The sequence below is a fragment of the Strongylocentrotus purpuratus genome, unplaced genomic scaffold (assembly GCF_000002235.5).
Source record: "Strongylocentrotus purpuratus isolate Spur 01 unplaced genomic scaffold, Spur_5.0 spur5_scaffold_1, whole genome shotgun sequence".
NCBI lineage: Eukaryota > Metazoa > Echinodermata > Echinoidea > Camarodonta > Strongylocentrotidae > Strongylocentrotus > Strongylocentrotus purpuratus.
In genome coordinates this window covers 40,791,766-40,798,932 of record NW_022145594.1, presented here as the reverse complement: position 1 = coordinate 40,798,932, position 7,167 = coordinate 40,791,766, and positions in this window count along the sequence as shown.

The following is a 7,167-nucleotide window of genomic DNA, read 5'->3' as shown; positions in this document are numbered from 1 at the left end:
TGTTAAAGGAGAAGTCCACCCCAAAAATAAGTTGGTCTTCATAAAAGCAGATAAATGAGAGAAACAAATCAATGAAATTTTGAGGAAAAATCAAAAACAAATGAGAAAGTTATAAATTGTGGAGTTGTAATCAGTGAAGCACAAATTGCAAACTGTGTGACATCACATGCGAGCTCATATCTCATTTGCTTTGTACAAAAAATATTTTGAAAAATTAATTTCCTCAGACGTTGATTAAATGAATACGATAACATTAGCATAAAACAGTGATCAGTAATAACATCTATCTGAAAGATGAATAAGGGTAATGCTTTTCACCTACTAACAATACTGGTGAAGTGATAGCAGTAGTAAAGGTAACGGAGACACTGATTATATTTAATATTAGCAGTGACAATGGAAATGTTTCATTTATATTACATTTTTTTATCACCATGTGTAGGTATTGAATATCTTCAAAATTTCTACCATTTCAGAAAACTTGGTTTAGTGAAGACTGGGTCTTGGCGAGTGTCTTTGATATTTAAGGGAATTGAGGACAAATGATGGTGTAATACCGGAGTTGAAAGATGAGTATGAATATGACATAGTGCTCCGTGAGAAGTTGGTGAAGTCATGGGGGTTAGCCCAGGAAGCCTTAAAAGGTGCCGCAGGAAAATACAAGAAGTATTAGGATATGAATGCTAGAAACAGGAAATTTAATAACGGAGATCAGGGTTTATCTTGCTTCCCACTGATCAGAACAAGTTGTTGCTGAAATGGAAGGGTCCATTCCCTGTGCTGGCGTAAAGTATGACTATGACTACATTGTCAGTGGTGTTCTTAAGAAATATCACATTAATCTTCTCAACAAATAATTTCTCAGGCAGAAGGTTAACTTGTCAGTGGCTGGCTGCTTTGATTTGTGTATAGAGAGTAGGAAGGTGTGTCAAGATTCTGCAGAAGATGCCGAGGATCAGTTTATATTGAAGGTAAATGTGGGTGCTGGGCTTATGCAGTAAAATTCAGGAGAAGAATTCCTGATTGCTTATGCGAGTAACAAGTCATTACCACGGGAAGAAAATTACACAACAATAGAAAAAAAGTGCTTAGCAATAGTACGAGCAATCAAAAAGTAAAATATTATTTGTATTGAATTGAAGTACACACAGACCACAAACCATTCTTCTATATTCAAGCGAAGAGGTTTGACAATATAAGAGAATCATGAGATGGAGCATGATGCTCCAAGATTACAGGTTTCGGCTTGTATCGGTGAAGGTTCAGTATAATGTTACAGCAGATTATATGAGCAGAATGTAAAATGCACTATACTCATGGATTTCTTTTGTCTGTCTACCATTGTAAATTATTGGATGTGTATCACGGTTTAATAACATATTTTGTTAATGTCATTTGTTGAATACATATTGCATTTACCAGGATTATGTAATGTTGAGATTTATTTTATATTGATCTTCCCAGCCACAAATGTATACCCATCAAACTTTCTATGATAGCACATACAAAATTATTATCCTGAGCATATGTTTTGTAGAAATTCATGAAATCCACTACACAAGTTTGATATGAAGAAGAAAATATTACAGCAATATATACGCATTGTAGTTTGTGCAAGTGCAGGAATATTACTCACTACATTTTGAACAGAAAAAAACAGAAAGAGATGACAATTAGACAGCCACCTTATGTATCTAAATATATCAGAGAGGGCTTAATGATGCTGAACACAATGGGTTGTGCTCTTTAATGCTGGATAATTGTTTAATTTTGAGTCAAAGACATTGTCTTCAGGTGATGATGTGAACATTGATAATCTCTACTTTGTATTAACAGGTTATATACAAACTCTATGGACATTGACGTATAGCCATGTTATAGGTTTTCAACTTTGTGCAGAATATGTCATACATATTTATACATGGATTGTTTTTATGCTAATTATCCCACAGCATGATATTGTTGTGCTATGTTGGCATTGTTTTTAGCAAAGGTTTTATTCAAAGGGGTTTGTAGACTTATAACCATGCTCAACCTTTTTCATGATATTAACGTTCTGAAGTACGGGTGCTATATAATATCATTTAAAACAAAAAATCAGATTATTGGAAACACGTTTTAGTAATTGCATTTAGAATTGCGTTTAGAATTGCATGTGCAGATTTCAACTCAAATACAAGAGAAATGTAATGTATCTAAGTCTCATGACTTGATAAAAGTAAGAATGTCATATTATTTATTGTACATTATAAAACTTGGTTGATTAAACCATAGGTTGAGAACTGAGATTTCTGGATATACAACTATATGTATATTGACTAGGATTGGTATTTAGTGATATGAGCTATGTTGTGTCATGATCTTCTGATATCATGTAATGGTTGATAAGATGAAGAATGTTATGTTTGACTTTAAAGGTTTACCTTGATAAAGCTTAAATGATAATTTATGTGCAGTAAAAAATTGAAACAGTTTGTTCCAAACATTTTCATGAGATATGTAGTAATGAGTGATTTGTGTATGTCGTACTGTTGTTTATAAGTATTTATCTAGGAATGTGAGAAGGAAGCTCAGTACCTAGGAATTATTTTTGAAAAGAATATTTTTTTGTTTATGGTAAAAGTTGTCATGATGACTTTTCAATAGATGATGACTTTAAATAGGAAGAATAGATTTTATTGACAAAAATTAAGGAACATCCAAAGACATAAAAGAGGGAGAACGAAAGCCAGAGGCTGAAAATGGGGAGGGTGAAAGAGTAGAGAAAAGGATCGAGAGACAGAGCAAGAGAAAAAGAGGGAGGAGCAGAGCAAGAGAGGGAGAGAGGGTGAAAGAGTAGAAAGAGAGATACAGAAATAGAGCAAGAGAAGGGAAGGGAAACAAAGCAGTAGAGAGGAGAAAGAATTAAGCGAGATGTGAGTAGATAGATATATAGAAAGAGAAATTTATTGACATGTAAACAATTCTTTGTCCGTGGGAGCTAGAGACGTAAACATTGCGTATACATGGGGTGAATAACTGGCAAAACTCATCGTAGATAAAATTGTCATTTTATGTATTAATGCTTTTATAATTAACGCAGTCATGACAGGGAACATGGAAATTGTGAGTATTTTGAGAGCTGTTCTAAAGAATAAAGCTGATATTTTTTGCAACGAGAATATATTTTTGACGAGCCGAAGGCGTACAATCGCCGGGTTAGAGTTATGGTTAGGTTAGGGGTGGGTGTTTATAAAAGCATATTAATACATAAAATGACAAATTTATCTAAGATGAGGGATTTTAGATCATGAAATCATGAGGAGAAAAAAAGTTGGTCGAGCTGTCCCCGAAGCACCCCACCCTGGACAACTCGACCTGGTGTCCAGGGGCTTTGCGTCGGTGTTGTCTAGAATTCCAACTTACTCCACATAGACATTACACGTAAACGAAAAATAGGATTTTCAATTCACATCTTGTCGTTGGAATATCGCCATGATCCCAACATCTGATTTATAGAAAAAAAATGTGACCTTAAGTGTAGAGAATTTTCTCAGCTACAACATATTCGAAGCTTGCAGAAAATCGAGAAAAAATAATCGAGATATTGCTCAAAACAAGACTAGAATGTCCTAATGCAGATTTCAGAAAAAGTCACCTCCAATAGGCATGACACGCAAACTAAGAAAATTCTGACATGTCGCATTCAATCAAAATTGTCACTGTGATGACGTCATCAAAGTGAAACATGGTGAGATATAAGGAGACGGAAGGAGACTGGGTATAGTCATGTAAAAATACATGAGATGGACCGAGGGATGAAAGAGAAATCAGAATCAGAATGCATAGGCTACTTGGAAGGGGTGAAAAAAGAATACAAAGGGCAAAGGAAAGAGGTAAAGGAAATTAAGGAACATCCTATACGACATAAGAGGGAGAACGGGAGCCAAAGGCGGGAAAAGGAGAGCTGGCCGGTGAAAGAGTAGAGACAGATCGAGGGAGACATCAGCTAGAGCAGATCAAGAGGGAGGCAGAGCAAGAGAGGAGAGAGGGTGAAAGCGTAGAGAGAGATCGAGATATAGTAGTCGAAAAAGATGATAAAATCACTGATAAGAAACGAAAGCAAATTTTTTAAAAAAATTACACCGGAATGGAAGTCGAGTGCTTTAACCAATATACCAAAATATGTCCCTTAGACAATACATGTAAAGCTGACAAACGGCCTTGGCATAGTCGCTATTTCAACTTTCAATTGAAAATTTCGACATGATTTCAACATCAGATCAAAAAACGGAAGGCACACTTAAGATAGCTCATATTATCAGCTATAACATGCTTAAATTGTGGGGGGAAATAGACGAAAAAAACGATAAAGATATTGCTCGCGAAAGAGGGGAATATTGAATCCAGTTTTGAAAAAAAAAGTCATATAAAAATGTGAAAAATTGACAGGCCTCCTTTAATCGCAAAAATACGCCATGATTCCTTTGTCAAAATGAAATATCGTGTCGACTGCATTTGTAGAGAATTATCTCAGCTAGAACATATTAAAATTAGGAAGAAAATCAATTAATTTTTACAGAGATACAATCGATTTTCAAAAATATGCTGACGTCATAATATGCAAATTGAAATTTTGAGTTCGGATGACGTCATGAGTTAATTGAGAGTCAAATAAGACATGAAATCATATCTCCGATTCATACTCTATCAAAATATGGAAAAAAAAACTGATCTTGAGTTATCCTGTAACAAAAAAGTGTGCAAATAAATAAAAATAAAGAACAAAAATAAACTACTTGATAATGATCATGATTGTCATGATGATGATAATGATAACCATGATGATGATCATGAGCGTGATCCTGACATCTGATTTAAAAAATGAGGGGACATTTAGATAGCATATAGGCTCAGCTACAACATACACAAAAATCAACAAAACCAAGCCGAAATAACGGCGATATTGCTCGCAAAAGATAAGAATGTAGAATCCAGATTTGAGAGAAAAAGTCATCTCCCATAAGGATTACACGCAAAAAGTAATGGATCAAGTGATAACAGGGTAATAATAAAGTAAATATGGTTGTTTATTACATTATTTGCGATTGTACGTGTTTTAATATTCAAAGGAGATGGTAGAGTGAAAGGTCAAAAAGAAAAAAAAAGTGAAGAAAAAAAAATTGTTGGAGACGCCCGGACTCGAACCAGGGACCTCGAGGTCGAGGAAGTCAAGTGCCTTACTGATATACCAAAACATTTCCCATAGAGATTACACGTAAACGGAAAATAGAATTTACAAATCCCACTTTGTAAGTGAAATATGAGCATGATCCCGGCATCTGACCAAAAAATAAAGGGCACACTTATGATAGCTTATTGTCTCAGCTACAACATACTCAAAGCTCAGCGAAAACAAAGCTAAAAAAACGGAGATATTGCTCGCAAAAGACAGGATGTAGAATCCAGTTTTGAGAAAAAGTCATGTCCCATAGAGAATACACGCAAAATGTGAAAAATTGACATGCCACCTTTAATCGCAAAAATACGCCATGATACCTTTGTCAAAATGAAATCTTGTGACGACTGCATTTGTAGAGAATATTCTCAGGTAGAACATATCAAAATTTGAAAGAAAATTGATCAATTTTACAGAGATACAATCAATTTTCCAAAAATCTGCTGACGTCATAATATGAAAATTGAAATTTTGAGTTCGGAGGCCATTATGATGACGTCATGAGTCAATTGAGGGTCAAATGAGACATGAAATCATATCTCCAATTCATACTCTATCAACATATGAAAACAAAATTGGTTCATCTTCCATCCTAAAGCGCTACAATGGATTTTGTATAGGCATGTTTTTGCCCATGAATGCTATGTATTACAAGAGCTCGCACGCACGGACATTATCTTAAACGGACGCTCATTCCGTTATTAATGGGCAGAAAAAGGTGAACAAGGTATCAAAATGCTTGGAAAAATGTGTCAAATATGATGACAGAGAAAATTTTGCGATTTATGTTGGCAAATACCAGTACGCGCGAAAACGCGCGCGCACGCGCGTGCGATTTTTTTTTTTGCAAAACGCTTAAAATGGCCTGAAACGTATGCAAAATTAATTTTAAACGATTTGAAGCATTTTTTATTTTTTTTGCGCGCGCTAACGCGCGGACGTACGCGTGCGCGCGCGTTTTTTGACCTGAAGTTGACCGGACGGATATTGACCTTAATCATGATAAATATGAATGAGAAATACTTTTCCGTTAAGAAGATATGATCATGAGTAAAAAGTACCAAAAAAAAACACAAAATGGCGCCTGGATGACGTCATGAAAACTTGATGACCTTGAAAATGTTACTCTAACGTCTCATGACAATGACCTATGACTGTGCCAAAATTGAACGAAATTGACTAAACTGATCTTGAGTTATCCTGTTAACAAAAAAGTGTGAAAATAAATAAAAATAAATAATAATAATAATAATAAAGAAGAAAATTCTGACGAAAACAATAGGTGATCTGTCGTTGACAGACCACCTAACTAGACATATAATACTTGTTTGGAACAAGTATAGGTGGGCTGGTCAACAAACATTTGAGACAAAATAAGGCAAAAATAAGCGACATACTGCTTACAAATTCTTAAAAGACAATATCATGTAGATTCATAACGTGAACTAAATTCACCTTCTATAGGCATAACACGCAAATTATGAAGTTTTGACATGAGGCCTTTAATCAAAATTTTCACTATGATGACGTCATCAAAATGAAAAATGGTTATCACTGCGCTTGTAGAGAATTGTCTTAGCTACAACATATCGAAATTTGGAAGAAAATTGATCAATATTTACAGAGATACAATCAATTTTACATAAATATGCTGACGTCATAATATGCAAATTCGTATTTTGAGTTCCAAGGCCATTGTGATGATGTCACGATACACTTAATGGCCAAAAGAGACATGGAATCATATTTCCGACTCATACTCTATCTTAATATGAAAAAAAATTGAGGATCCTGGTGCATTCCAAAGAGCTATAACGGATTTTGTATAGGCATGTTTTTGCCCATATATGCTATGTATTAAAAGACCTCGCGCGCACTGACATTTATCTTGAATTTACGCTCATCTTGTTAATAATGGTCATAAAGAGATAAACATGGAATCAAATTCC